Here is a 21,777-nt window from a genome sequence, read left to right as displayed (position 1 = left end):
CCTATAGACATCTGAATAATTATTAACAACACTCCCTGAAGGAAATGAGCTTGACATGACAACCAGTCCAGTGGGTTCCCAGGACAGGGATCAAGTCATCAGTCTCATCTCCTTTGTGGTAGCCTGGTCAGGAGAGAGATACCCTTCATTCTCGGGCCCCTCAACCCCTATAGCAGACAGGAGACTTGGTCCTGGGGTCATAAAAGCAGGAGATCTGGCCCAACCCCACAGCAGCTGCAGTATGCTGGAGAGTGGGCCCTGCACACAAAAGATGTTTCATGGTTATATAGTGAGATTTATTACGTATTGTTGTTTTACTAAAATCACCACTAAGTTTTGTTTAGGACCTTACAATTTCTTATCGCTGACTGCATAAAATCAGTCTTGCAGACAACTGGTAACTGGTAGATACATGAAATAGTTTATGGATAGCAAAGTAAGGAAACTGATCTTAATTTTAATATCATATGAAAAGATACACTGGATGGAGACATATATTGTAATATGGATGAACACATAATACTATTTATGAATTGTACCTTTTAAATAAACTAACTCACTAAATAAGCCATTAAGAATGTTTCAAAGTTTCTCAACTCATACTTTTTTGTTAGAACGTTTATGAAAATGTACCTTTCATTTCTTCAGAATATCAAAGGGTATGGAGCTTCAGAAAATGAGATCCAAACATAGGAAGACCATCAACTTGGAGATTTAGATAACAGAGGTTTTTTTTTTTTTTTTTAATAGTACAGAATAGAGTTTATTCAGGTCATGGGAGAGTTAAGAGGGTGGTAGAGGCAGAGAGAGAGAGAGAGAGAGAGAGAGAGAGAGAGAGAGAGAGAGAGAGAGAGAGAGAGAGAGAGAGAGAGAGAGAGAGAGAGAAGAATAGGCAAGTAGAGGCTGGCCATGAGCACGTGGAGGGAGAGGGGGGAAGGGGAAGCGGAGGGGTAGGGATGGGAAAGCAAGGCTGCAAACTCTCTCTCTCTGCCTCTACCACCCTCTGAACTCTCTCATGACCTGAATAAACTCTATTCTCTACTAAAAAATAATAAATAAAAAAATAAAAAAGTTGATAACAGAGTTTTTAAAGAAAATATTCAAGTTGTGTGAACAGAGAGGTCGGGGGAGAACCAGCAGGTGATGACTTCGTAGACATGGAAGTGAGAAAGTCTCAGGGGGATGAGCCAGTGTCACACCATGAGGAGAGGTTACAGCTAAGAGGTGTATTTTAGATTGGTGGCTCAGATTTCACGTGTGTCCTTGAGATGGGCATATTTAGTACAGGCTGAGAATAAAACAAAATTGTGTCTCACATGAGAAGCAAAAGTGAGCTGAAAAAAATATGATGTACCTTTTTTTTTTATTCGAAGACTGAGCTTATATATTTTTTTTACATTTCCCAGAGCTCATTTGTTGCATGATTTTATTTCCTAATTTTCTTTTTGTAAAAAACGACTTTATTTTACAAAACAAAGATAAATGTACAGATTTTAAACATTTTTGCTTGAAATTATACTTTTTTGTCAGTACTGTTTTTTCAGACATTAAAATAATTTTTCACATAAAACCATGTGAATATATTTTTTTTAGTCAGTACTTGATTTTTTTCAAGGGCCCGACAGTACGCATTGAAAACCCAATAGTTACAATAAGCATAAAGTACATGCAAAACAAAACGAAACATGGAAACAGTCAAAGTCTTCTTGTTTGTAAATATATGTATATTTTTTTTGTTTTCTTTATTTCTTGGACTTCAAACACTCTGTGAGTTGTTCTGGGGGAGTGCAAGCCTCTGGGGTTAGCATCCCACTATCAGTGACTGCATATTATGTCTGTTCTTTTGTGACTGGGTTATCTCACTCAGGATGATATTCTCTAGATGCAGCCATTTTCTTAAGAATTTGGTTAAGTCATTGTTTCTGGTGGCTGAGTAGTATTCCATTGTGTATATGTACCACAATTTTTGTATCCATTCATCTTCTGAAGGACATCTGGGTTCCTTCCAGCTTCTGGCTATTATAAATAGAGCCGCTATGAACATTGTGGTGCATATATCTTTGTTGTATATTAAGGTGTCTCTGGGGTATATGCCCAGAAGTGGAATAGCTGGGTCTTCAGGTAGTACTATATCCAATTTACTGAGGTATCGCCAGACAGATTTCCAGAGTGGTTGTATTAGCTTGCAACCCCACCAACAGTGGAGAAGTGTTCCTCTTTCTCCGCAGCCTCGCCAGCATCTGCTGTCATCTGAGTTTTGGATCTTGGCCAATCTGACTGGTGTGAGGTGGAATCTCAGGGTTGTTTTGATTTGCATTTCCCTGATGGCTAAGGATGTCGAGCACTTCCTCAGATGTTTCTCGGCCATTCCGTGTTCCTCAACTGAAAACGTTTTGTTTAGCTCTGTACCCCATTTTTTAATAGGGTTATTTGATTCTCTGGTGTCTAGCTTTTTGAGTTCCTTGTACACCTTGGATATTAGGCCTCTATCTGATGTGGTGTTGGTAAAGATCTTTTCCCATTCTGTTGGTTGCCGTTTTGTTTTCTTGACAATGTCTTTAGCCTTACAGAAACTTTGCAATCTCATTAAGTCCCATTTGTTAATCTTTGACCTTAGAGCTTGAGCCATTGGTGTTTTGTTCAGGAAATTTTCTCCTGTACCTATGTGTTCTAAGGTTTTCCCTACTTTCTCATCTAATACTTTCAGTGTATCTGGTTTAATGTGGAGATCTTTGATCCACTTACACTTGAGCTTTGTATAAGGAGATAAGAAAGGGTCTATTTTCATTCTTTTGCATGTTGAGTGCCAGTTGGACCAGCACCATTTGTTGAATAGACTGTCCTTTTTCCATTGAATGTTTACTGCTCCTTTGTCAAAAATCAGGTGACCATATACATGAGGGCTCATTTCTGAATCTTCTATTCTATTCCATTGATCCACATGCCTATTTCTGTACCAGTACCATGCAGTTTTCAGCACAATTGCCTTGTAATATAGCTTGAGGTCAGGTATAGTGATTCCCACAGATGTTTGTTTGTTGTTGAGGATGGATTTCGCTATTCTAGGTGTTTTGTTATTCCATATGAAATTGCACATTGATCTTTCCAATTCCATGAAGAACTGGGTTGGAATTTTGATGGGGATTGCATTGAATCTGTAGATTGCTTTTGGTAAGATGGCCATTTTTAAGATGTTGATTTTTCCAATCCATGAGCATGGGAGATCTTTCCATTTTCTGAGATCCTCCTAATTTCTTTCTTTAGAGGTTTGAAGTTCTTGTCATACAGGTCCTTCACTTGCTTAGTTAGAGTCAATCCAAGGTATTTCATAGTTTTTGTAACAATTGTGAAGGGTACGTTTTCCCTAATTTCTTTCTCCACATGTTTGTCCTTTGAGTACAGGAAGGCTACTGATTTGTTTGAGTTAATTTTGTATCCAGCCACTTTGCTGAACTTGTTTATTAGCTGTAGGAGTTCTCTGGTGGAATTTTTGGGGTCACTCAAGTACACTATCATGTCATCGGCAAAGAGTGATGTTTTTATCTCTTCCTTTCCGATTTGTATCCCCTTGATCTCCTTTTGCTGTCTAATTGCTCCAGCCAGGACTTCCAGTACTATGTTGAATAGGTAGGGGGAGAGTGGGCAGCCTTGTCGAGTCCCTGATTTTAGTGGGATTGCTTCAAGTTTCTCGCCATTAAGTTTGATGTTGGCTGTTGGTTTGCTGTATATTGCTTTTATTATGTTAAATATGGGCCTTGGATTCCTGTTCTTTCCAGGACTTTTAACATGAAGGGGTGTTGGATTTTGTTGAATGCTTTCTCAGCGTCTAGTGATGTGACCATGTGATTTTGGTCTTTGAGTTTGTTAATATGGTGGATTACGTTGATGGATTTCCTTATGTTAAACCATCCCTGCATCCCAGGGATGAAGCCTACTTGGTCATGATGAATGATCGTTTTGATGTGTTCTTGGATTCAGTTTGTGAGGATTTTGTTGAGTATTTTTGCATCAATGTTCATAAGTGAGATTGGTCTGAAGTTCTCTTTCCTTGTAGGGTCTTGGTGTGGTTTAGGTATGAGGGTTATTGTAGCCTCAAAAAATGAGTTTGGTAATATTCCAAATGATTCTATCTTTTGGAATAGTTTGGTGAGTATTGGTGTTATATCCTCAATAAAAGTCTGATAAAATTCTGCACTGAACCCGTCTGGACCTGGGATTTTTTTGGTTGGGAGGCTTTTGATGACTTCTTCTATTTCTTTAGGGATATTTAGATGGTTTACTTGGTCCTGGTTTAACTTTGGGACCTTGTATCTGTCTAGGAATACATCCATTTTTTCCAGATTTTCCAATTTTGTGGAGTATAAGTTTTTGTAGTAGGATCTGATGATTTCTTGAATTTCCTCAGTTTCAGTTGTTATGTCCCTACTTTCCTTTCTGATTTCGTTAATTCGGATACTCTCTCTTTGCCCTCTAGTTGGTCTGGCTAGGGGTTTATCAATCTTGTTGATTTTCTCAAAGAACCAACTCTTGGTTTTGTTGATTTTTTTCAATGGTTCTTTTTGTTTCTATTTGGTCTATTTCTGCCCTAATTTTGATTATTTCTTGCAGTCTAGTCTTTTTGGGTATATCTGCTTTCTTTTGTTCTAGGGCTTTTAGCTGTGCTGTCAGGTTGCTGATGTGAGCTCTCTCCAGTTTCTTTGTGGAAGCACTTAGGGCTATGAGTTTTCTTCTCAATACTGCTTTCATTGCATCCCATAGGTTTTGGTATGTTGTGTTTTCGTTTTCGTTGAATTCTAGAAAATCCTTAATTTCTTTCTTTATTTCTTCTTTGACCCTGCTATCCTTTAACAGAGCATTGTTTAGTTTCCATGTGTATGTGGGCTTTTTGTTGTCTTTGTTGTTGTTAAAGACCAGCCGTAGACCATGGTGATCTGAGAGGATGCATGGGAGTATTTCAATCTTCTTATATCGATGGAGGCTCGTTCTGTGTCCAATTATGTGGTCAATTTTCGAGAAGGTGCCATGGGGTGGTGAGAAGAAGGTGTATTCTTTTACTTTGGGATAGTTTGTTCTGTATATATCTATTAATTCTAGTTGGTTCAAAGTCTCTGCTAGTTTTGCAGTGTCCTTGTTCAGTTTCTGTTTCCCTGATCTGTCCATTGGTGAGAGTGGGGTATTAAAGTCTCCCACTATTATTGTGTGGGGTGAAATGTATTTTTTGAGCTTTAGTAGGGTTTCTTTTATGAATGTGGGTGATTTTTTATTTGGAGCATATATGTTAAGGATTGAGAGTTCCTCCTGACAGATTTCCCCGGTAATGAGTAAAAAGTGTCCTTCCTTATCTTTTTTGATAACTTTTGGTTGGAAAATTTACTTTATTCGATATTAGAATAGCCACTCCAGCTTGCTTCTTGGAGCTGTTTGCTTGGAAGTTTCTTTCCCACCCTTTTACTCTGAGATAGTGTCTGTCTTTGTCTCTGAGATGAGTTTCCTGTATGCAGCAAAAGGCTGGATTTTCTTTATGTATCCAGTCTGATAGTCTATGTCTCTTTATTGGGGAGTTGAGACCATTTATGTTAATAGATATCAAGGAATAGTTGTTTCTGTTTCCTGCCATTATTGCTTTTTTGGGTTGAGTTGTGTCTGTGTTTTTTCTTTTTTTTCTTCTTTTAGTTTTCTTGTTTAGGAGTTTTCTTGTTCTTACTAGGCTGTATTTTCCCTCCTTGTATTGGGTTTTCCACCTATAATTCGTTGTAGTGCTGGGTTTGTGGTCAGATATTGTGTGAATTTTGATTTGTCTTGAAATATCTTTGTCTCTCCATCGATGGTGATTGATAGTTTTGCTGGGTATAGCAGCTTGGGCTGGCACTTGTGCTCTCTTAAGGAGTGCATGATGTCTGTCCAGACTCTGCTAGCTTTCATAGTCTCTGTTGAGAAATTGGGTGTGAGTCTGATTGGTCTGCCTTTATATGTTACCTGTCCTTTTTCCCTTACTGCTTTTAGTATTCTTTCTTTACTTTGGGCGCTTGATGTTTTTACTATTATGTGTCGGGAGGTATTTCTTTTCTGGTCCAACCTATTTGGAGTTCTGAAGGCTTCTTTTATGCTCATGGTCATCTCATTCTTGAGGGTAGGGAAGTTTTCTTCTATGATTTTGTTGAAGATATTTACTGTGCCCCTTAGTTGATACTCTTCTCCCTCTTCTATTCCTATTATCCTTAGGTTTGGTCTTCTCATTGTGTCTTGGATTTCCTGGACATTTTGGGTTTGGAGCTTTTTGTTTTTTGCATCTTCTCTGGCTGTTTTGTCTATGTTTGCAATGTTGTCTTCTGCCCCCGAGATTCTCTCTTCGATCTCTTGTAATCTATTGGAAATGCTTGCTTCTGTGACTCCTGATTTCTTTTTTTGGTGTTCTGACTCTAGGGTTATCTCTTTTAGTGTTTTCTTTATTGTGTCAATCTCTGTTTTAATTTCCCTCTTCCATTCCTTTATTTCTTTGGTTCTGTTTTCCTCTCGTTCTTTGAGTTCTTTGAGTGTTTTTCTTGTTTTTTCTTTAAAAGCTTCTGAATCTTTTTGCTTTTTCTCCCTTTCTTGTTTAATTAACTCTATCAGTGTCTTGAGGCATGATTTCAGGTCTGTGTCTTCTTTTTCTGGAGTGTTTGGAGTTCCGATGTTTGCTGTTATGGGAGAGCTGGGCTCTGGTGTTGCTAGATTGTCTTGGTTCCCTTGGGATATACTCTTTCTCTTTCCTCTTGCCATTTTGTTGTCAGTGATATGTTCTTACCTTTCCCTTGTATCTGGTCTGTGTCCCTGGTTCTCCACTGGTTGAGGTGTCAGATGGGTCAAGCCCTGTTTTATGCCTCAGAGTCGTCGGGTGTGAGCAGAAGTTCCAAAGTTCTGTTTCTGTTTGCTGGATCAGGCACAGTTGCTCAGCCTCTGTGAGCCGCCGTTCAGCCTGGCAGGTAGGCCAGGCTCCTCTCTATGTCCGGAAGTCTCCTCCGGGTGGAAACAGAAGTTCTAATTTTCTGTTTTCAATCGCAGGGCGGGGCAGGGCGAGTTACGGTGTGCACTTTCCGTGTGCACTCCACAGAGATCTCTCTGCTCCCCTGCAGTCTTGGTCTCCCACTCACCAGTTGCTCAGCCTCTATGAGCCGTCGTTCCGCCTGGCAGGTCATGACGTACCTTTTTTATTTTTGCCATTTTAAAATTGCTTTATTAGTGATGTCATTGCACACAAGGGGTTAAGTGATGGCAGCTTCACACATGTATGTACAATGAATATCGATCACATTCACCCCTGGTGACCCTGGAGAAGCCTCAGTGGGATAAAGGAGGGTATTTACAAATGATGTTAATACAATGTTCTGCATAACTTTTTCTTTTGTTGTGATAAGGGTACAGCAACTTTCAAGAGATTTTTGATAAAATTTAGATATACAATAGTTTTATGTCCATTGACCTTTTATCCTATAATATTATTGAATTCATTTATCATTTCTTGTAGGTTTGTATTGGGTTTTCTTTTCTTTCTTTTTTGGGGGGTGCTTATGTTTTTTTGTTTTGTTTTTTTTTTGTATTTTGTTATGTTTTTAGTTTTTTTTTTTTTCAAATTTTAGTATTCCTAGGTAAGTAGGTTGATTATATTATTTTATTCTTTACCTACTACCAGATATTTGCTTTTCTTTCTCTTTTTTTTCTTATTGTATTGGTGAACACAACACCCAGTGAAAGGTGTATAGGAACATATCCTGTGCCTGAACTTAGGGGGGGGAGGCATGTCCTACTTCAGTCTTTTCCAGTGTTTTAGTAAATAAGTATTTCAGCAAATTGCTTTCCCAGGATGAGCTCCACTCACTCACAGCATCAAATCATATATATATATATGATATCATAAAAAATGATATATCATTAAATTTGCAGGCAAATGGATAGAACTAGAAAAAGTCACTCTGAGAAGCAGCCCAGACCCAGAAAGGCAAACATGATATGTACTCATTTACAAGTAGATACTTAGCTGATAAAGTAAATCCCACAGCTTCAGAGAAGTTAGATAAAAAGGAGTGGTCAAGCTGGGAGACATGGGTCTTCCTGGGAAGGAAAATAGAATAGATTTTGTTCGTGGAGTGGGGCGCATGGGTGTGGGAGCAGGAGGGATCAGATGGGGGAGGGAGGTCCAGAGGTGAGAGATGAGTGAAGTGGTTAGATATTTAGGGGCAATATAGAAACCTAGGACAGCAGAGACTTCCTGCAACCCATGAGGGTGATCTTAGCAAGGACTCCTGGTAATGGCAGATATGCAGCCTGAATCAGCTACCTTCTTTTACCAGGCAAGGCTCCATGGGGTAGGACTAGGACACCAGTCCAGTCAAAATCTACAACCCATAACCTACCCTGCCTGCAAGATTCCCTGGGGAGATGGTGGGTCGGAGCTTGTGGAAGCGGCCAACCAATGACTGGTCTAACCTGAGGCCAACACAAGAGGAAGCACTTGCCAGACACTGCCGAGATGGCCAGCATCGATCTAGAAGCTGGATGGCTCAAAGCCCCATATTGAACTAAGTAGGGCTGATAAAGAAAAGTCAATGAGTCAAATAGTCAAATGCTATTTTACGATAACCATAGTATCAGTACCTAGACCAGTTGTCATCAGAGAGGCTTCCTCCGGTAGCTGATGGGAGCAGATGCAGAGATCACAGCCAAACATTAGGCAGACCCTGGGAAACCGTACAAAAGTTAGGGAGAAAGGATGGTAGGAGCCAGAGGGGTCCAGGAAAGAGGGAGGACATTGCCCATAGAATTAACTAAGCAGGGCTCATGTTAGGAGCTGACAGAGACTAGAGCAGCAACTCCAGAGCCTTACATTAGTCTGCACCAGGCCCTGTAGACGCAGGCTTAGATTTTTTTGTTGGACTACTGACAATGGAAGTAGGAGTGCCTCTGATTCTTAAGCCTGCTCATGTGACCCATTTCCTGCTGGGTTTCCTATTCTAGCCTTCATAAGAGCGCATGTGACTAGTCTCATTGAATCCCGCTATGCTGAGTTCAGTTGATATCACTGGGAGGCCTGTCTTTACTAAAAGAAGAGAAAAGAGCTGGGGAGAGGGGAGGTTGTGGGGGTTGGGAGAAGAATGGTGGCAGGGGTTGGGGTGTATTGTGTGAGAGAAGAAAAAATAGAAAGGGCTTTTTAAAATAGAATATGGATGGAGCTCAGTGATCTTTTTATTGTTTAATTAAATTCATAAGTTTTCTCTGTTTCGGTTACTTCGCCAGGCTTTGCTTATCATACCTATTTATCAATAATGTAATAACATAGTATCTACAAAGTCTGGGATGTCTCTGTTCAATTTGTAAGGTAGAGATTGTGTTGTGAGGACTCCCTTGAGGACTCCCAACTGGGATGCTAGCGATTCTGAGGGGGTCAAAAGGGACATTATGAGTCATGAGAAACATTCTCGTGCTTCTGCATGAGGGTGCCAGCTCCACAGTGGCAGGACAAAAATGTCTCCTGACATTACCATGTACCCAGACATGCAGGGAGGGGTCCTACTGCTCTCCACAAAGGTTTAGCTTGAATTTCTCCCTCTATTGTTAATGTTTCTATCTCAAGGATTTCTTATTTGTAAGCACCCCCCCACTCACTTTGATCTTAATGTTTTTTTTTTTCTCTAAGAGCTGAAGAGGTGGGAATGTTTACAATTGACTTTAGATCTTTGTAATAAGATCATTTAATGATGCAAACGTTTCTGGCAAACTTTAGTTTGGCAGCTTTTCCCACATATGGTGGTTTTGATTCCACTCAATGGAAATCATTTTCTGATTTTCTTTATGACTCTTTTTTAAAATTTTTTTAAGATTATTTTTTATTTTACACGTATGAGTGACTTGCCTGCACCTATGTAAGTGTACTGTACGTGTGCCTGGTGCTGAGAGAGGCCAGATTGTATATAGGGTCCTCTGGAACTAGAGTTATAGACAGCTTTATTGAGACTTAAACCTAGTCTTCTTCAATAGCAGCCAGTATTCTTGACCACTCAGCCATCCCTTCAACCCCACTGACTGGTCCCCACATATACAGTCTGCTCCCCTCCTCCTTCCTCATCTTAAATGATAAACAGCAATTGACTCCAGTCAGTCCTTCCAATGCAATGCTGTTTTCTTCCATGTACCTTAAAACAAGTCACACTGGACACTGTTTCCGAAACAGGCCATAAATGGTTACCATTGGTTTTGAAACAGTCACTTAATTGGCGCCATATAATCCAGCCAAGTCTTTCCAAACATTAGCAATTATACATGAAAAATAATTACATTGAACTAACAGCTGTGTTGATGGGTTTTGAGGAAATGTTGCCATCTGTTGTGATGACTAAATGTATGTGCTATATGAACTAGTGATTAATTTTGGGTCACAAATAATGTACTTGTGTCACATTAAGGGAAGGAGTAAAAGCACTTGCTCTCAGAATGATTGAACTAAGAGTGAGTCCAGATTCGAATTCTCTACTTCATGTTCCCTGTGTTCTCTGCCTTCTGTCTGTCTGTTGCACGAGTCTGAACCTGTGCCTGCCTGATACATCCCTGTCCCTGTGTCTATCTCTGTTTGTATGTCCCCATCTGTTACGTGAGCTCTGCGGGTCTGTTCCTAACAAAGTGCTTTACTCTATATTTATTGAACACCGAAAACATCACATGGGGGGAAGGAATGGGAAACTCTACAGAAATCTTTAATAGAGTTACAAGGGATTAAGTCAGTGACTCCAAGTTACCCAGAAAACAAACACCATTGTTTATCAGCCAGTATCTGTAAATGGTTGCTCTCTAATGAAAGACAGAAAGTGGGTAGATCTGTGTGAGATAGGAAGTGGGGAGGAACTGGGAGGGATGGGGGAACAATCAGGATATAGTATATCGGGGAAATATCTACTTTCAGTAAAAGGGAAAAAATGCCCATTGTGGTCACTGAGGAGGTAACATTTCTCTGAATAAATTTGCAGATGTCTCCCCATATGCCCTCTCTCCTGAAAAGTGTCCATACACGAGCCACTGTTGTGTTTGGCACTTTTGTAGTTGCATAGAAACACATAAACCACCTCTCTTTGTAGATGTGCTTTGAATGCTGGACTCCTGCTCTTCCAGGACATGAACATATGGAGGGCCTCCTGCAAACTCACTGCTTCTCATCTGAATACTGGTCCCTCTTTTCATCTCTGCTCTATTCATGCAAAAGAGATAAATTCTGAACTTTATTCCTCTAATTGTCATAATAAACCAGTGAAAGGACATTAAAAAAAAAAAAAAGTTCCCTTGTCTAACTGCCTGGTCTTCTAAGTGGTGCATTAGCCAGAAGCATTAATAGCTCAACACTTTTGTAGTCAGCATTAGCTTTCATCTTAAAACTAATTACTGCATTACAAAGGAATAGATGAATATAAGAACAAAGACAACAGACATGCTGAGCACCACCCTACCACGCACAGGAATCGAGTACAAAAAGATGAGCAAAGAGAGTTGCTAAAGACAAAACCTTTAATTTAACACTAAGGTGTTAGAAAAGGGTTTTTAGCGTGTTCATTAATAGAAAAGGCTCAACATTAAGTCGTTATGATCTCCCGTTAGAAATATGATTCATTGTCACTTGGGTTATGTGTTTGGTAAAAAGATGCTAATAACTAAATGAACTAAGTCAAAAACATGAAATGTGTTGTAACTAGCATTGGTGCAGCAAGGTACAGACTCCTTTCCTAAGAGTTGGGGCTTTCCGGTGTCAGGTTTGTTTGTATGAGCTGGTGAGCTATTCAAAGGAATTTTAACTCATCCAGGCCCATCCAAGATGGATGGCCAAAGGCTATATAAATTATATAGAATGTAGAATTAGGCTTCAGACTCCCTGGAAGAGTTTTTACAGTGTAGTCTCAAATCCGTACCTATTAAGTTAGCTTTTGCCAGCAGTTCATTGGCTACTTGTTGGCAATTCTCTAGGTGACTGTAAGGAGCAGTTAGAAATGAGACGTCCGTATTGATTTAGTATTTAAATACGCTCCCTCTCCTGTGTGTCTTCTTGTCAGCCTGCCTGCTTGTGTGCATTCGTGACCTTCCCTCAGGTGTCATTTCTCATTCATTTATCTATTTTTTTTATTCTGTGGGATGGGGTCTCTCACTGGCCTGGAACTTGACAAAGAGTCTAGCCTTGGCTAGTAAACCCACCAGATCTACCTGCCTCTACTTTCCAAAGGCTAAGATTAGAAGCCTTAGCCATTACATTTAAATTTTTTTTCTTTTAAATGTGGGTCCTGGAGATTAATCTTGTGTCTCGGTAGTTACAAACCACTTTACTAATGGAGCCATTTCCCCCAACCCGAATACAGTTATGTTGATGGCTTCTCTGATTAGACCCAATCAGTAGGTCTAACTTCTTAGACCTAATGCTGTAGTAATTTCTTCCCATATTTTCTTATCATTTTTATGACATATATATTCCCATTTACATAAGATTGTCCTCAACTTGTAGTCATTGTTTAGAATCTATTTTCTTTTCATTCTTTTCACTTTTCTTCCTCTTTCTTTCTCAACTTATGTCAAATGACATTGTTGTGGTGTATTTTTAATACAGAATTTTGCCTTAACTATAACCCAGGTATTAGATACACATGTAATGTCTCTTAAATTTTGTTTACTCTTTATTTGAAGATCAGAGTCCATCCGGTAGAAGTAAATGTTCAGTGAGTTGCTCAAATGAAAAATAAAAATGGAAACTAGAACTAAGTTATACTTTTCATCAAATTCAATAGGACTCTTATGAGCCCTGATGAGTCACTGACGACTGGTACAGCTGGAACATCTTCATCATAACAAGGAAATAGAACAAAGCGTTACCCTTGATTTGGTCTTAAATTCCATTCTGCTTGCTGCTTGTGGGATGCAGTGTCCTGCCTATGCTTGCTTGCTTGTTGCATGCTAGACAAGCGTTATCCTGCAGCCGTACATTCCTAACCCTGATCGCTGTTGTCCGAGTGAATAGAAATGGCACTTTTCAGCTCAAATTGTAAGCCTGTAAGCTGTGTGATTTTGGTGAAGTTACTTAACTGCTCTGAGCCCCCAGGGGATAATATCAATGACAACTCAGTAAGCTGTATGGGAGTGAGATACTTCCGGGAAAGAATGGGAAGTCCTTCAAAAGCTAATTTTAAAACACTAATGTGTTGGCTAGTTTCATATTGCTGTGACCAGAATCCTTGACGAAGGAAGGTGGTTTATTCTCGTTCACAGTTTCAAAGAGTTCAAAGTAGAGTCCATGGCCAGAGTGTGGAAAAGCAGTGCCTCACATCTGGGAGGCCCAGGAAGCAGAAGACGCAGCAGGTGGGCAGGGGCTGGGGCTACATAAAAGCTTCAAAGACCCACATTCCTAGTGATCTATTCACAGCAGCCCATTCAAAACTCTGGATTCTACAGCCTTTCAGAAACAGGGCCACAGTGTGGGGAACTAGCATTCAGAAGACAGCCCTGCAGGTGACAGTTCACATTCAAACCCATAACACATGGCTTTTGGACAAGTGCCGTGACTGCCCCTGGAGTCCAGCAGACCTAATGAATGGTGTGACTTCTGGCAAGTTCCTTAATGACTTTGGATCTGTGTACTCTGGTCATTGTGGAGATTTGGTGAAAGCACCATGTTTGTGATGTGAATATTTGTTTTCAATGGTCACTTATTTTTAATATATGACAATGAGCATGGTGAAATGAAGAGAAAAGCTTGCCAGCTTGCATCTCTTAGCATCCAAGCTCTTGGGGATGGAGACAGTGATGCTTACTAAGAATGACTAGACTACTCATAGTCTGCGAAAGACATGAGACTTGAGATCATTGTGTTTTAAGTAGAAGCATCATGTTTGTTACAATGATCCAGTCTCCTGACTAATACACCTACTGCATGGAGATGTTTTCAAAGTAATAGAGAATCTCTAAAAGGGCCAATGGATATATCTAGCTACTATACATATCCAGCAGCATTCAGGAAGGGGCTGTAGTCACTGGCTGGCTTCTTCCATTTTTATATTTTCCTTCAAAAAGCCAAAGCTGTTCACTGTCTTGTGATAAAAAGATATGTGTCCCATTTGTGCTAACATAAAATAGAACAAAGGACTGGAACATAGATGTCTTTCAGAGTCACATTGCCGATAGCTACATACTACAAAGTTTCAGTGGGAATCGCTCCTGCTTCTCTCTGACCCAAACAGAGTCCAAGGAAACGAGTTCAAGTGACTCAGGGCTGAATAATCTCAAGCTCTCTCCTCTCCTCTGATAACCAAGGCTTTGGTGTTTGAACATATGATATCTGACTCTTCCCCAAGTTAAGCTCTTTGCTAGAAGGATCTTCTCAGCACCTTAATGGAAATAGATTTGCCTGAGTCTATTCAGCAGCATACCTGAACTACATGAGTAGCTTCTTTTGAGCTGGAGGGATGGTTCAGAGGTTAAGAGCACTGACTGTTCTTCTAGAGGTCCCGAGTTCAAATCCCACAACCACATAGTAGCTAACAACCATCTGTCATCTGTAATGGGATCTAATGCCCTCTTCTGGTGTGTCTGAAGACAGTTACAGTGTGCTCATATACAGAAAATAAATGAGTAGATTCTCTTAGCTTCACGAAGAGTATGTATATATGTATGCATGTATGTGAAGCCAGGTGGACTGCTACCATGTAGAAGTTCCATACACGGTGTTGTTGTTTTTGAAAGTTGTCAGGCTGGAGAGTTGGTTCAGTGGTTAAGAGCACTGACTGCTCTTCCAAAGGTCCTGGGTTCAATTTCCAGCAACCACATGGTGGCTCACAACCATCTGTAATAGAATCTGATGCCCTCTTCTGGTGTGTCTGAAGACTGCAACAATGTACTCATATCTCATGTCCATAAATAAATAAATAAATTTAAAAAAGAAAGAAAGAAAGAAAGTTGTCACTAATAGATTATATGTTATACTCTCTAAAATTTCATTTCTTCTGTGTGGTGGCACAAGCCTTCAGTCCCACTACTCAGGATGCAGAGGCAGGTGGATCTCTGTGAGTTCTAGTCCAGCTTGGTCTATGTAGCAAGCTCCAGGCCGGCAAGGGATATATTAATTTGATTTAATGTAATAACTGTTCCTCTCTGTCTCTGTGCCTGATTTGTACTGTAAGCTTTTGAATCACTACTGTCACAAAGTTTGACTGACTTTGATTCTACATGCTGTCATGCAGCAGAATGTTCTAGACACAGAGGTGGATTTACTCCTACCACTAAAAGAAGTCAAGTCAGAAAAATGGACTCAGAATGTCTCACATCCGTTCGAATTCACCCACTATTGTTTTAAGATCTATTTTTAAACACATTGTTGGTGAATTTTCTTTTGATTTTCATCAAATATGAATCTTTAAACTTGGCAAGTTTGATAAACCATGGTGATTTCCCAAGGAAAGTGAGAGTGTTTGATGCTACAGGAACTTTTTATGGGTTTTGATCTTTCTTTAAAGCAGTCTTCAAGCAGAACATGTGTGCCAGACTTTCACTAATATTGCAATTAGCATGAATTGTCTCGCTTCCTTCAGAAAATACTAAAGGGAATTTTCTGCTTCTTTTAGTGGACAAAAACCTAGCAAAAACAGGACCTAGTATAATAAGCCTTAGGGTGTTACTTTTTTCCTGTGTTAGTACAAACAGTCCCATTTTTAAATCAAGTCATTAACACCAACAATAATAATTTGATATTTAATTCTTTCTAAGTTTATTTACTGACTACAAATTTTATTGAAAATGAAAGTCTGAATAGTAGAATATTTGGAATGAAAAAAAAAGTTCATTTGATCTAATCATCTTTTCTTTTTTTCTTCTTCTTGCAATGCTGGGGACTGGCCTTTGGCCATTCTTAGCTAAGTGCTTTGCCACTGAGACACACTCCCAGCCTTAAACAAACCATTCTAGCATATACACTAACATGGTAGCCAGAGATAGTACATCACTTGAGGGTTTGCTTTGTGTTTCACACACCTAGGTCTTCTGGATGTGTACTTGAATAGAAGAAACACCAAGAAAGCCCCCTCCCCAGGTTTCTTACTTCATTTATGACTGGGCTCAACCATCATGGTCCAGTCACTTCCCAAGGACCATTCTTCCCCAAACTATTGCTTTTAAGTTTGAGATCCTTAACATATAAATCCTGGGCAGAGAGAACAAATATTTCATTTCCAGAAAGCACAATGTTGGTTAGTGAAATACCCAATTTATGGTAGTTTCCGTGTGTTATGTAAAAATGTTTCTTTTAAATAAGCATTTATGCCATAAACATTTGTACTCAGATAGGATATCAGAGTTATGTTAAACATTAGTCGTGTATTATGAATACATACTAAGGCTCATCCTACTTGGTCACCATTCTGTAGCAGCTTCATATATCTTCTGGTGCAAATGATGTGTTAAGAAAGGAAAAGAGGGCCAGAGAGATGGCTCAGAGATTAAGAGCACTGTCTGCTTTTCCAGAGGTCCTGAGTTCAATTCCCAGTAACCACATGAGATATCATAGTCATCTATAATGAGATCTAGTGCTAACTTCTAGCCTTTTTAGCAAACATGTAGGCAGAACACTGCATATATAATAAAAAAAAATCTTTTTAAAAAAGAGAGAAAGGAAAAGAGAGAAGTGTTTCAAAATAAAGTACTAAAGTCTGAATTTACGAGAAAAGTGAAGTTAAACTGTTTACCTCAAGGCATTGTAATTTTAGAGACTCGAATGTCCCTACAGTTGGTTTTATGCCCTTGGTATTTCACACAATAGCACAAAGAACATGGAAATTGTGACTTCATCTCAATGTGCTATGCTTTCTAAAGCAACAAAAACATCAACATCCACATCAAATGTAGATATTCACCTGGAATCATCAGGGCTATGACAAGTAAGGGTCTTCACTGATGTAATGGAAGGGCAGTGCTTACTGTAAGAAAGGAACCAAGACTCAACTCTTCAGGATAAACTGCAAACCTTCCCTTCCTACACCTACCTCAGTGGGACTGGGCATTTCTTTCCGTTCCTTACTTACATCAGATGTCTATTGGCCACTACTTCAGATGCTTCTAACTGCCCAATAATCCAGCCCACACTGTACCTGTGACCCATTTGCTTCAGCCATTCTGACCAGATTAACAGTTCCTCTCTCTCTGCCTCTGACTTCCTGTTTTGCCAGGATTTCTCTGAAATCTGCAGGTTCAGTGCATCCACGGAAACCTGCTTCATCTTAAAATCTTTCTAGGTCCAATAAGAGTAGCAGGGTCATTCCTACGGTGACCATATTTGTTGTAAGGTTCTGGTCTTATAAAACCAATGCCTGTTAGACTGTCAGAGTATGGCTAAAGTTTATTTTATTCATTTTTTTATTAGGTTATAATCTCACCAAAGGTAAGGCCTTGGTTAGGAGTGGACTGCACTTTTAAATATATTTATCTATAAGAAAGGCATTCTGTAAATGTATATTTGTTTTTTTTTTTTTTTTTTTTGTATATTTGTTAACTACCTACATGCACTAAAATTTTTAAGTGGATAAGCTTATCTAAAGGCCAAGGTTAAGACTAAAATTTGCATGAACTTTAAGGTTTATTAATGGTGTTTTCTTTAAGGGTAAAAGCTAGAACCACCCTACCTTAACCTATTTATTTATTTATTGTATATGAGTACTATCTTACTGTCTTTAGACTTACCAGAAGGGTATCATCGGATCCCATTACAGATGGTTGTGAGCCACCATGTGATTAGTTGCTGGGAATTGAACTCTGAACCTCTGGAAGAGCAGCCAGTGCTCTTAATCACTGAGCCATCTTTCCAGCCCTTCCCTCTGCCTTTTAATAGTCTCAAAAAAAAATACAGCATGGTAAAACATAGTGTATTTTAAAAGTCTCTAATTAATAAAGAAATTAAAACTATATAAATAGCATGAAATTTTTAAAGCTGCATATAAGATGAATATTTGTGTTCATTAATATGGACACACACACACACACACACACACACACACACACACCAAATTGTGTAGTTTAGAAAATATTACTAAACTTTACACAAAGGCTCACTGGCCATAAAAGACACTCAGAACTGTAAACAGCCCAAAGACGTCATGGTATCCGGCACTCTTCTTCTAGAAAGGCACAAACTCATCTTGGTTGGTGAACTGCTTAAACTTTTCTGAGAAAAAGCTTTATCCCCGAGGGCTGGCTGGGGCTGTGTAGTCAGTTCTCTGGGCTCTGTGATATTTCCAGCAGAGAGAGAGATGTGAGGTGAAAGGATGACTTTAACCCCTGGTTAAGGTCAGACCTGTTATTCCACTCTCCCCACGCACCAGCCAATTCCTCTGCTCCAGCTGACAGTGAACACCGCCAAGCACTTGTCTCTTGAATGAGCACAGAGGTTTAGGCACAAGCAACCTGACTCCAAGGCCTTTCCTCTTAGATGTTTTATATCTAAGAATATATTATGAAACAGCTCCTCACTCCTCAAAAGCTAATGCAGTGATGTGCAGGGATTTGAGTAGATCATGAAGTCTCTTCCTTCATCTGTGGGTTAGGCATTGATAGATGTCTTCATAATTTGATGAGCTACAGGGAAGTGATGAAGTTTGGAAAGTGGGATCTTACTCTATTCTGTCTGCCTGCTTCCCTCTCTCCCTCCCTCCCTTCCTTCCTTTCTTTCTTCCTTCCTCACTCTCTTCTTCCCTTCCTTCCTTCTATCCTTACAGCCATCATTCCTTGCTTTTTCCCCCCCCTGTAATAAAACACTCTACAGTAGAAACAAAACAACACAGAGAAAGAAAGTGCCGATTTGGCTTATACTTCCAGGTCATTGTCTATCACCAAAGACAATCAGTGGAGGAAGAAATGCAAGAACTAGAATCAGAAACCACGGAGGAGTATGGCTGGCTACCTCACTTGCAGGCCAATATTTAGCTGGACATTTTATACATTCCAGAACTAACTGCCCAGAGGATGGTGCTACCCATGGTGTACTGGGCCTTCCTAATCCATTATCAGTTAAGACAAACCCCCAGAGGCCAATCTGATCTGGGCAATCCTCAGTTGAGACTCCATTCTCAGATGACTCTGGACTGTGAAAAGTTGGCAATTAGAGATAAGATAAGCCTTGTTGAAAATAATAGTACTTGGGGACTAAATCTTGTCCCTATTTTGTTCCCACCCATGTTCTCCCTCCTGGTTTCCATGGGGTGGTTTCCTTTACTGTGACCTGCCTCACCATAGATCACCTTAGAAACAATGGAACCAAGCCACCACTAACTAAACCCTCTAATACTGTGAGACAAAATAAATCTTCTTTCTTTACATTGTTCTTATGCATTACCTCATAGTGAGGTAAAACTAACACAGAGTTATTAATTTTTAATAATGAAATCTTATAACACAATTAAACATATTTCTTGTAAAATAGCTATATGTTTATCAGCCAGGATGAATAGGTATTAACTTATCCTCTTTAGCCAATTTTAGACCTCTATTTCTTCAAAATTGTTTCATTCCCTGTGATCTCTTCCTTATCTTTTTTCTTTTGGAGATTCAATAGTGTACATGTTATATCATCTTTATTTACTTACTTATACCTAATTATATTTCTGTAATATTCATCATCCTATTTATACTTAGCATTATCCTACAGTTCCTCATGATTTATTTTTTTATCTTGGTTTAAATTTTGTAATCATGTCTATGTATGGGGGTACTGGCTCCTCGGAGTCAGTCTTCCCTCCTTCACTACCTGAGATCACCTCATAACCAATTTCAATTTTAATCCAGAGAGTTTTTACTGAGTTGTTCTTAAGTTCATCAATCCTTTTTTCCTAGTGATCTGTCTACTCTTAAATATGCTGAGTGGGATTTTTGCTTGAAACATTATACTTTTCCATTTTAGAACATTTCCTTTGATTTTGAGTACACTTACTCTTAATCCAACATTCTCTTACATCTTTATTTTTTTTAAATCAAATCAAATTAACCTGGGGCTTGATGGTGTTTCCCTTTAAAATATTTTTAGTTCATGTTTTATCATTAATAAGTTAGGACTTAAAATCTAATTTCCACAAAAAATGCAAAAGACTAAATCCCTACCCCACCTCCATCTCTTTTGCCTTCTGAAGAAGTGTTGCTGTGTGGTTAAACTTGCCTCTAAATTTATTTAGCATTCAGGGCTTTTCTCAATATCATCCAGTCCTGTCAGTTACCATCTAGCACCGTCGTCGTTTACTCTCTGCAGTAACGAGAGACTAGTTCTACCGATTTACTCACACACAGGATGTCTGTCCTATCCTGGGAGAAAAACAACCAAGGTTCTTTGACAGAACATAAAAAGCTCACTTCCTTGTGAAAAAAAGGGGGGGGGGTTCCTCTGGGTACTCAAGTCTGAATCTTGGGGAAGAAAGAGTCCATATAGTTCCAGTTCACAGACTACCACTGGGGAAAACCATAGTGGTAGGAACCTGAACAACTGATTGCATGATATCCACAGGTTAGATGCTCAGCATCCTCTTCACTGAATTCCTTGTCCTAGAAAATGTGCTGACCAAGGTGGGCTGGGTCTTCCCACATCAATTAGCATAAGACAGCCCACTATGCTCACAGGCCAAGCTGACCAGGACAGTGTCTCACCTAGACGTTCTTTTGTTAAGATTTATTTATTATATATGTAAATGTACTGTCTCTCTCTTCAGACCCACCAGAAGAGGGCATTGGATCCAATGACAGATGGTTGGGAGCCACCATATGCTTGCTGGGAATTGAACTCAGGACCCCTGAAAGAGCAGTCAGTGCCAGGAACTGCTGAGCTATCTCTGCATACTCTCACCTAGACTTTTTTCCCAGGTGATTCTGGATTGCACCAAGCTGACAATTAAAGCTAGCCATCACACCATTTATTTTTTCCCTCTCTGGTCTATGTTTGGTCTCTTCCCAGAGTCGATTATGGCCTTGAGGGTTATATGTACCTGAAACCTTATATTTATATTATTTCAAAGCCCACAGAATATATTTTGGTGTTGAAAGTCAAGGGAAAATGGTATTGCCCAATATGAATTGCTGTCAATATTCCTACACTTTAGGTAGAATTTCAAAAAAGGGTTCTTGCCTGTTTCCTTCACAGGGGTATCTGAATTGCTAATAGGCATCGACAAAAGGTGAGAATGCAACTATATGGGATGAATATGAACAGGAGCTAATTCTTCTAGATAGTTTCCTCTTTCTTCATACATGAAGCTTAGAAACTTGACTTCCTAACTGAACATCAAGTTCAGCTGCTTTGGGGGATAGCTAACTAGTTTTTCTAATGTAAGCATTTCCTTGTCTTTAGATAAAACTAAGCAGTAATGAGTAAGCTCATTTTAGTAATATGAAATGCCTTCCTGCTTATCTTACTGTGTGATTATGCTGTGCCTAAGCCAGAAATAATTTCTCAAAGTTTGCCAGTCACAGAAGCATGAAGATAACACAAAGCAGGGGTTTTCTTTTGTATACTGCTGACTCTCAATGTGCCCACAGAATACCTGCTTAACCCAACAAGAGCTCAGAGATGCAGGTATCTGGGCAAGCATTGAAAGTGTCATTAACTTATAATATCTGTACCATCTTAGGATGTCATCACTGCCATGCTAGATACATCTTTTCTTTAAACTAAGTCTCTGTGTAGTTCTGAGGGACCTTAGATATTCTTTTTATTATTTTAATTAATTTCTTCACATTCTGCCCAAAACTTAGCCCCACCTA

The sequence above is a fragment of the Micromys minutus genome, assembly GCF_963924665.1.
Source record: "Micromys minutus genome assembly, chromosome: 4".
NCBI lineage: Eukaryota > Metazoa > Chordata > Mammalia > Rodentia > Muridae > Micromys > Micromys minutus.
The sequence above is the reverse complement of the archived record's forward strand: the minus strand, read 5'-3'. Positions refer to the sequence as shown.